This window comes from Rhea americana, unplaced genomic scaffold (assembly GCF_003343005.1).
Source record: "Rhea americana isolate MKP2758 unplaced genomic scaffold, rheAme1 scaffold_25, whole genome shotgun sequence".
Classification (NCBI taxonomy): Eukaryota; Metazoa; Chordata; class Aves; order Rheiformes; family Rheidae; genus Rhea; species Rhea americana.
Window position 1 is genome coordinate 5,012,393 of NW_028186368.1, and position 10,088 is coordinate 5,022,480.

The window sequence follows — 10,088 nt, forward strand, 5'->3', positions numbered from 1 at the left end:
AWTTTTTTTTATATGCAGAATACAGCCATGTCTACTTGCTAAGCTTTTCATTAGTCTGAGTGGTTATTATGCAGTTTTGCAGAGATCAGGCTTACGATAKTAATTATAATTCATGTGCTTAATTAAAAAGTCTTTTTATACCACTTTTCTGAATTTAGCTCATTAGTAGTAATACTGCAAGACTATATATTAATTTCAATAAACCTTTTAAAATCTTGGGATGATTTCCAGCTATTGTCTCGCAATGTTTTTTAATATTTTTTTCAAACTGGGATTATTGGTATCACATCAAATGCAGGTTGCACTCAAATTCATGTAGTCAAAACTGTTTCTGTACAGTATATTGTACCTAAAGGTTTCACTTTGTCTGTACTTGTTCTCTATTTCCAATAATCGACTTGAACTTTTCAGGATTAAGAAGTGTTATCTTGTTTTTCATAAAAAGCTATCTTAAACCAAAAATGGAGAGCTSAGTAGTTATTTAAATCTATTATATTAAATTGTCAGAAGTGAATTTGATAGGTATTAATTTCATCTGTAAAAWATGATGGATTAAATTTCTTTATTATCAATTTTCCAGCTGATACTTGGTTGCAGAAGCAGAATGAAGATAAAAGTTTAATAAGCATAGTTAGTGCAAGCAACTGTTGATAATGTTGTTATAGCTGTGTCTTAAGATAAGATTTAGTAAAGCAGTACTTTTTCAGAGGTCTTTCTGGAATGTAGTACTTTGAGAATTAAGCTTGTTCTAGGTTTCTTCCTGGGTTAAATAATGTGCATAGCATTCTTTAGACAAATAATTCTGAAAGGCTACTGAATTTCTTAAAATACATTATTTATCTGGATAGGTTTTTATATAGACATCAATCTCATAGCCTTAAAAAAAAAGATTTATTTCAATCTGAGCTTTTATTCCTCTCTTTCTGTAGAGATTACTTCTGTTCCATCATCTGATGAGGCTTACTTGYATGTATATGTATTGTATTTTCTTATAAATATGTGTGCATGCCTGTGTACCTGCATATATGTGTATAAAAATTGYGCAAATACAGATGGTAAAGTGGTCAGCTAGAATAGCTGAATCATGGCTACCCTCCTTTAGATATTATTTCTATGTCAGCTAATTAAGCAAAAACTTGGATAGTTTGGATAATTTTCTATAGAATTTCTTGTGCAGGTTTTGTACAATTAGAGCTCATTCATTTGTATGGATTCTTTAGGAAAAACACAAACTAATCCTGTCTTGATGCACTGCTTTGGTGTTCTGCRTCTTTGTCATTTCTTCATAAGTTTCACTTCCACAATAATTGTCGTCTTCAGTTTTAAGAATACAATAGCTAGTATTTTTTGCCTTAATTAATTAAACTTTATATTTTACTTAAATTAAAAATACTGTACTGCAATGCTGTGTGGATAACATCCGTGAACTATCTGGTAAACATACATATTTTTTATGTTACTGTCAAATGATATGTACGTACTAGTTTTCTTTAAATTTTCTGACTGAATCTGTTTTTTTTTAAATGTTTAAATGTTTAGTCAGCTGCCTCTGTGAACAATTGAGGAAAGTGCTGGAAATGAATGCAGTAACCAGTTATGCATATACTAACACATTATTCATCAATTGGATATAATTCTAAATGTTTATGTACTGTATTTCTATTCCTTATGCTAATTTTTACATATCTGTGTTTGTATTTACATAGCAATTTGTCTGTATACATGTTCTCAGGTGTCATGATGTAGAGCAAAACCGTCAATGTAACTTTTTTTCCATTCATGATGGAAATTAATTAAATTAGTGATGTTTGTTATATACTTGTAGTCTTTCACAGCTATACAATAATGCCAATATTGGTAGCACCACTGTTAAAGGAGTAATTGCTCCTATTTAGAATTTTTATTTTTCTGATTACAGGAATGCACACTGAATGCTTAAAAGAAATTTAAATTTTAATTCAAAATTAACAATATTTGTAGCCTAAATTTATTACATTCTGAGGAAATTATAATTTACTCTGCAAATGGCTATCTTAAGCCAGTGGCTTTTTGTGACTGCTGAAGTGTTAAGTTGCAGTGTATGGTTTGCTTACTGCCAATCTGTTCTTCTRCTTACCAACCTGCTAAGAGCAGCCTGATCAGTTTTGCAGCCTAATGCTATGAGTTTAGCTAGCTGTAGGTTAAAAACTGTTTCAAACATGGGACTGCAGACCGTTAGTGGTCCAGAAGACTGTGGAAAGTCAGGTCTGTGGAAARTTATATGTTGTTGTTCTCTAATGATTCAACAGCAAGGGTAAAACTTAGGAAGAAATGTTGAAGATTATCAGTGAWCAACACTTTTGGAAATTCTTACTCTGTAGCCCTGAAAGAAATGGATATCTATGTTTAATATAACAGTGAAAGATAGTATCAGTGACAAACTTCCTGATTCTCATCAGAAATTCTGTAGATTCAAAATGTAGCAACGTAACTACTGTCCRCCAAGAGCTAGTGTTTGCCACAGAGTTTTTAATGAATATTACCAGAGAATCCAATAGCAATTTCACTAGTGGCTTTAATTTGAAATATAGGGTGCTGTAACTAATACATTTTTAGGTGAATCCATGAGGATCAGAAATCAAAATTCTTTCTGAAGATACTAAGATCCATCAAGAAATGCTTTTTGACTTTATGCTTTCATTCACTTTTTTCAGAGTATGAAATTTATGTAGCAGTGTGGTGTCTGAATGCTGACAGATTTCTTTGCAAAATGATTCTAGAAAATGTTAAGTTCATATTTACTCATATTTAATCATGAGGTATTTATAATTTTCTTATTTAGAAAATGATTTCTTAAAAAGCTAGGTATAAAAAGAATAGRTTTACGAGGGGTGTTCTAGTGGTTCTACCACAGTTTAGTACTGTTTGCAAGCAACTGCGTAATTTAACTTCATAAATTTATCAAACTTCGTATTAATAAGGTTGCTTATACTTGAAATCAGTTCTTCACTTCCCTGTTGATTTAAAAATCTGTTGACTAGGCAGAAAGAAAGCTTRTTGATAAAGGTGTATATTTTCATTTGGAACGTACTGCTGAAGAAACAAGAAATAAACTGGAAGAACTCTTGGCTATATTCTACTGTTTAGTATGTTTGTTTATGTTACTGGACCTTACAAAACCAGAAAACACAGAGGCTGACATGACAGTGTGGTTACTGTTCTTACATATATCTAAGGGAACAGAAATAGGTTGGAAGATTTCTGCAATATCCTACATGTTTCTTCTCGTCAGTAAAGCTGAGCAGAATCCACATTTTGCTTTTGCCTCCTGTGTTATTTTTACGTATTATGGATGGTATATATTTAAGTAAATATAGTTTTGGAAACAGAAGAAGAGATACAGTGGGTTCTTACAATTCTTGTTTTGCAGTGGTATTTGTCAAAAATACAATTTATGATAATGTAGAAACATTTTTTTGTCAGAATAGTTAATGTCAGAACAGGACAAAGGGAAATGCTTCAAAAAAATTCTTGTATATTCTTGTTTTGCTAAAAAAAGATTGAGTCAAAAGCTGCTTATAACGCTGAATAATAATTATCGTTCAGGTCCATTGGCATCTGCAGAAATGCAATTGTTAGCTGCCTAATGACATATATTTGCATAGTAATAGAGCAGCTATTCTTGCTTAATTTTCTATACAAGAATAGACATTGCTATTTCTGTCCTGTCAATTATAATTCAGAATAATTTCAACTACCTGTAGAAGTCAGTAAAGTGTTGTTTGTTTGTCTTAGTGACTAATTGGCCTTCTACTTTAATTTTTACCGTATTCATTTTTCCTCTGCAGTTTATAAGGATAGATCTTCATATTATTTTGGAATAATAACACATTAAAAATCTTGGGACAATCTTTTTCTGTTTTAGACTTTCCTAGCCTTAATATAGTAAGGCAGTGAATGTTCTCTTCTATCAACCTTTTCACCTGGTGATAGCCTCAGACTGGTTTTGATTGTGTTTCTGCTTTGTTTTTAGGAGGAATAAATAACTATGTAAATCTAGTAAAATAAATTGTCAAAAACCACAAATAGGCATGGAAATAAAATTATTTAGATTTTTGTACTAATTTACCTGTGTTTAAAATAGTTATCTATAGTTTTAAATATAATTTGGCTAATGCTAYTGATTGAAGATAGCATGAATCTCATTTTACAGTCCTGAAAAGGATTTCTTTTAGTATTCAGAATCCRTATTTGAGCATTGATTCCATAACTGAGCATTTACTTCATAGTCCATTCAAAACTTAATAAATAAGATAATAAAAACAAGTGTTTGCAATTTTTAAAATGATTCATTTTAGTAGCATTTTAGAACTTCCTCCTGTAAATTAAATCAGACAAACCAATCAGCATACATTAGTGAAAAATATGTGCAACCTGCATACCTATAAAGAAGAAACCATGAAACTAATAAAGATTCAYGTACTTGAAGCATGTTCATGAGCAAATACGTTTTACTGAGAAATGTCCTTCATACACACTAGGTATTCTTCAGTGTAGAGTTCTTATATCACCAAACTTTCCTATTTTAATTCCAGAGGCTTACTGKCAAACTTAATGGACCAGAACCTGCATCATAAAAGTCGGGAATGACACTTGTGTGTTCTAAAGATCCTTAATTGAGGACAAACGACACCAAACCTCTGAATCTTACATTTTCACATTGTGGCAGAAAACATAGTATCATGTTTTACATCAGCCTGAGTGATGCAAAACCTCTGAGGTACCTGTACACTAACACATGCAGCATGGGGAGCAGTTRGGGGAATTAGAGGTTTGCATGCAGTTGCCGGGCTAGAATCCCACCATGAAAACACGGTGGGATAGTTCACACAACTGGAGTGCTGCAAGGGTTGGATATAGGCTTTTTAGGAAGGACAGGCCAGGATGGCACATGGGGGGAGCTGCCCTGTGTGCATGGAGCTCCACCAAGGGGCAAGGGAGGTTGTGGAGTCTCTATCCTTGGACATGCTCAAAACTTGACTGCAAGCAGCTGTGGGCAACCTGCTGCAGCTGATTCTGCTTTYCTCTTTTTTTAGGAGGGGGATGAGGGAAGGAGAAGGGCAAATTGAACTAGATTTCTAGAGGTCCCTTACATACTCACTTATTCTGTGATTCTCCTTTAAATGTTCCTTGCATTCACATATAAATATACATGCTCAATATTTGCTTGGTAAAAGGAAACCTGTGCTTTGCCCACATGAAGAGAACACAGCTTGAAAGAAAAAGAAAACRAAAAGAACTGACAGCCCAGAATGTTCATGGTTAATGAGTAGAAACAGCCCACAAGAAATAATTCTGCATGCAATGCCATTATATTTTACAATGTGTCAGAATTGTTAGATCTGGAGTTTAACAGGGGTAAAACACAGCAGAAAAGAAGAATATACAAATAAGGCTATGTTGTTATGCAGATTAGTCTACTATCAGGACCCAAATCTAAAAAGAGCAGTCTTCTGAGAGAAAGAAAAAAGGTCATGTMTGTGAGCTAACGAGGAGCTCAGCTCATAYCAAATATAAGGTTAAAATGGAGGGAAAAAAAGTCACAAGATGAGGGAGAAAATTTATCAGTCTTTAATTAAGGGAAAATTCCTTTGTCACTTGAGGCTAAAAAGTCTTGTCAGATGTAATCCTAAAAAGTCAGTTTAATATCTAACAGTCGCAAGGCAGTTTTTTTGCAGTACACTCTACATTTGTGGTACATATTATTTATTGTTAATAGATCCACTTTCTGCCGAGACTGGGGGATTCTCTGCACCTTCTAAATCAGCTTCTACCAGCCATAAATCGAACAGTAAGACAGTAAGTTTTTCAGAGTACCTGTAAATTATATAGAAACAAGAGAAAGACATGTGAAAAAATATATATATATGGTTGGTCAGTGTTGCAAATGTATTTCTTTTTCACCAAAGGCAAAGATGTTACATACTTAGGATGCCTATTAAAAAAAAAAAAAATGCTGAGGGGTAATAATAATATAATAATAGGCTTCTGTATTTAATAGACTATGGATAAATGGAAGATTTTTGCTATTGATGATACTACAAAGATAGTGGGGGGGGGGAAGGAAGAAAATGGGGACAAACAAAATTATAGTGAGAATTACAACAGTGATGATATGAATTATAACAATAAAGATTAGAATTATAACAATAAAGATAAGTGAGAGAAGATAGAGCAACAGGTGCAGCAAGAAGGGAAATAAAAGAAATAGATGTAAGAACAGTAGTTTGATAGTAGAATCGCTTTAAGTGAACAGATATACAAAACAGAAAGCTACAAAGAAGGTTACAAAGAAAAAAAAAAAAGAGGAAAGTTCTTCCAGATTTGCTTTTTTTCCACCTTAGCTTTTCTATAGGTTGCATGAGCAATAGTGAAAATGAGATTGGACTGTACAATATAATATTGCTTTGGACTGGCACATCTTAAGTAAACAGAAGCAAATAAATTTCCATACTAAAGTAGTATATAAATTAGCAGAGTTTGTAAATGTAGATAGCAAGTGTACATTAGTTTGTCTTTACTGTAGTAAAATTTAAATAGTGTAAATTAAATAGCAGCTAATACCCACAATCACTAGTATATCTAAGCAGAAAAATAATTAGCCAAGTATTTCTGTTAACTAAAAATTTTGTTAATTAGGTTCCACAGAGGTTTTTTCAAAAAACCTWTTTTTTTGCCTCAACAGGGATGCGCAGAAGTAATTTATTTCACTGATTAATTAAATTAAAACTTAGCAGAGACATCAATTAATGGTAATCTATCAAGAGTTCAATTAGATTGTATCACATTACAGCAGTGATTAGTTGATGGTACATTATAGATTTCTTTATTATTATCAGTTAATCTTTTCAGGTAAAGTATTGTGGCGTGTTGATTACCTTTTTCAACAGAATTTGCTATTTGTCTTGAAATTCACAGATTTTTACAGATGTGACTGCTGTTTTTTTTTTTTTTTTTTGGGGGGTGGGGAGGGAAGAGCGGGAATGGGGTTAGCCACTCGAATTAAAACTTCTGTGTTCTTGTGTGCATTATTTAATTTGACATGATGAGTAAATGCAGTCTGCTTTTAAATTGTGAAGTATTTTTCTGTATAAAAGGAAGGATGTATCAAATGTGTCATTAGGACTAGTTTGTAGGCAGTTTAGTAATCCATCAAATTTCTATAGTTTAATAGAGAATCTTAATTCAMATGAAGATTATAGCAGTATCTTCTTTTAAAATCTAAGATGTATTAAAATTAATTAAAAAGAAAATAAATGCAGGTTTTCTCATTGCCTTTATATTGCTGCTTACCAAGGCARTGAGACAGTAACATTACTGTCACTTGCCAAGGCAATATTTATAAGCCTTACTTACTAAGATTTATAAGTATTTTTCCACTTTTTCCCATTCTCATGTTATTGTTTGATATACATTCCATTCTACTTTTGCAGGGAATGTTTTTGATGAAAACCTATTAGTGAGCCGTGTGTGTTGCTCTCATATATATATTTTTATGAAATATACTTAGGAATTTTGAACTGTATCTTGTTAATCAGGGAAAATTACATCACGAAGGATAAACCATTTGTTTATTCCTTAGAGTAAGGCTAGGCATTAGGGAGCTTTGTTTATTGCTAGGCCAGGAGATATTTCTATTTAGTCAAGTGCAAAGGACATCATTTTTAACATGAGTAGGGGCAGGCAGCAATCCTTGGGAGATGTGCTGGAACCTCATAACGTACTGAATTTGGTAAAATCCGTGGAGGAGGTTTCAATCTGAGTTTAAGGCAGAAAATGACTGGATGGATYGATCAGTCGATTGATATCCCTAGGTGTTCATTTACAGTACAGGTAAAACCCGGGTCAAGAATTGGAGTCTACGTAAAGGAAGATTTATATAAGAGTTCAACTGGATGAAGCCAAAACAATTTCTTGGTGTTAAAATAGAGTGTATACAKACTTATACTTGTCTCTAAGCTACATAATTAAAATCTATGTAGCAGTAAATCATTCTTTTGTTTTAATTTCTTTGGAAGTTGTGGTGCAGTGTGGCTCGCAGATCCTAGTCATTCTACTCTCCTGGAGAGGTGTTGTGTGAAACAGAGGTACTGGGCTCGAGTCTTAGAGTGACTAGTGCTAATAACAAGATTGAACRGTACCTGAGAGACTCGGTGTGCTACCCCAGAAAGATAAGTGAGCTGTTTTGGAGTTATTATAGAGAATATCAGTTTGAAAGAGACGTTTTGCAGTAACAAAAGCTAGCCTAAGAATCTTTGCTACCAAAACCAGAGGAAAGGATGTTTGAATTTCAAGTATCTGATTATAATTTTTGATTGATTTTAGGCACCTCTGTTTTCCACATACATGATGCTTTTTTTTTTTTTTTTTTACCCTCTAAGTGAAAAGAAGAGCAAGTTCTACAGGCTCGCAGTTGTGTGTCTCTGATAATAGGGAAGTACCGCTTGTCACAGATGCTGTGAAGAGCACGCCTTTCAGGGCCTCAGTAGCTTGCTACCATTCATTTCAGGAAGATTGCAACCTGGAATATGTAACATTTGGGAAACGTAAGCACTTCCTGTTGTGAATTTGAAACAAAGTCTGCTGAAAATTGTTAATTTGCTTAACATTTTAAGAAAATTCTGGGGAGATAACCTAGAGGCGCTTGTTATTTCCTTTCTTATGTATTTTGTCATTTGAAGGCTTCAGTTTCAGGAGAGCAGTAGCAGACRCTTTCAGCACTATCCTATATACACCAGAGCTAGCTTTGAACTGCAGAGTACAGATCTAATTACACAGCTTGTAGCTGTGGAACCACTTCTCTGTATCCTAAATTACTTTTCCTAACTTATTTGCATAATTTAATGCACAGAGATTTTGCCACAGAAATATTTTCTTTTTCTCTGAGCAAGGACAGGCTAAATTAACCCTCTTAAGACTGTATTGCTGTTTCACAACATATTAAATGCTTACCAACTTTATGGGGGGGGGGAATGTTCATTTTTCACTTTACATGACATTTTTTAATGGGTGCTGGTTCTTCACAATCATTTGGTGATGTACAGAGATTACAAGTAAACATTAACCATAAGTTTGTGAACCTCTAATCAGCTAATAAAGCAGTCTCTTTTTGTTGTCTGTTTACCTGTGATAGAGAACTTCTTTCATTTTCAGCGATTTGTATAAGCATTTTAAACTAAGAGGGTGGTCATATGTTGATAAATGCTTACAACATGTGTAAAATTCAGTGCATTCAGTGTAAAAAGAATAAAGAGGTAAATTTTTTAAGTGTATATAAATGCTGATAAATGTTACATGTCTGAAAGTTAGATCTGTTTCAAAACTGCAGAGAGGCTTCTGAGCACAGGACAGTTATATCAGCATTTGTTTCTTAATTACTGTTTTATGCATAGCAAGGTATTGTAATATGAGATCTTGTGCAGTGATTCAATGAGGAGAAGCTGTACAGTTGTGCAGCTTAAGAAAAGAGAGTTTCAAATGTATCCTTTGGCCCACAGATGTTCTGAGGTCTTTTATAATAAGACCTTTAATTAATTTTGTTACTCATTTGGAACAAGAGATTTAACAAGTTAAGGAAGTAGTTCTATGTAAAGATGTAACTTACTCCATTCTACAAGATGAAAATGTCTGATGGATACTAAAGAAATAATAGAAAAARAAGATATCTGTTATACAGAACAAAGAAACTCCTCACTGAAAATGTAGATACTGTTCCTACCTCTGGCAGTTTGTGTTTGATGTTATGGAAGCTGCTGAAATTAAAAGTTTCAGATGAACATGCCAATCAGATGTTTTAAATTTTGAGAATTATTACTTGGAAAACATGAATCTGATGATTAGGAGTATTGGGGGCTAATGATTTCTACAGAGTTAATAGACACTCTGCTTTGAGTTTATTAAGTGATATGGAATAATAACAGTTAACCTTTAATTTCACGTGCAGAATTTGGTTATGAGGAAACAATGTTATGTACTTTTTTGTTGGTTTTCATCTTCTTCTTTTTTTTTTTTTTTTTTTTTTTTTTTTTAACACAGGAAAATCAGTGCTG

The 10,088-nt window shown here is 33.1% G+C and overlaps 1 protein-coding gene across 1 annotated transcript in view; it reads left to right on the forward strand.

Annotated features, from left to right (window-relative positions):
- Positions 1–10,088, forward strand: part of ASCC3 (activating signal cointegrator 1 complex subunit 3) — a 258,777-nt gene that overhangs the window by 101,989 nt on the left and 146,700 nt on the right. The window lies entirely within an intron of this gene.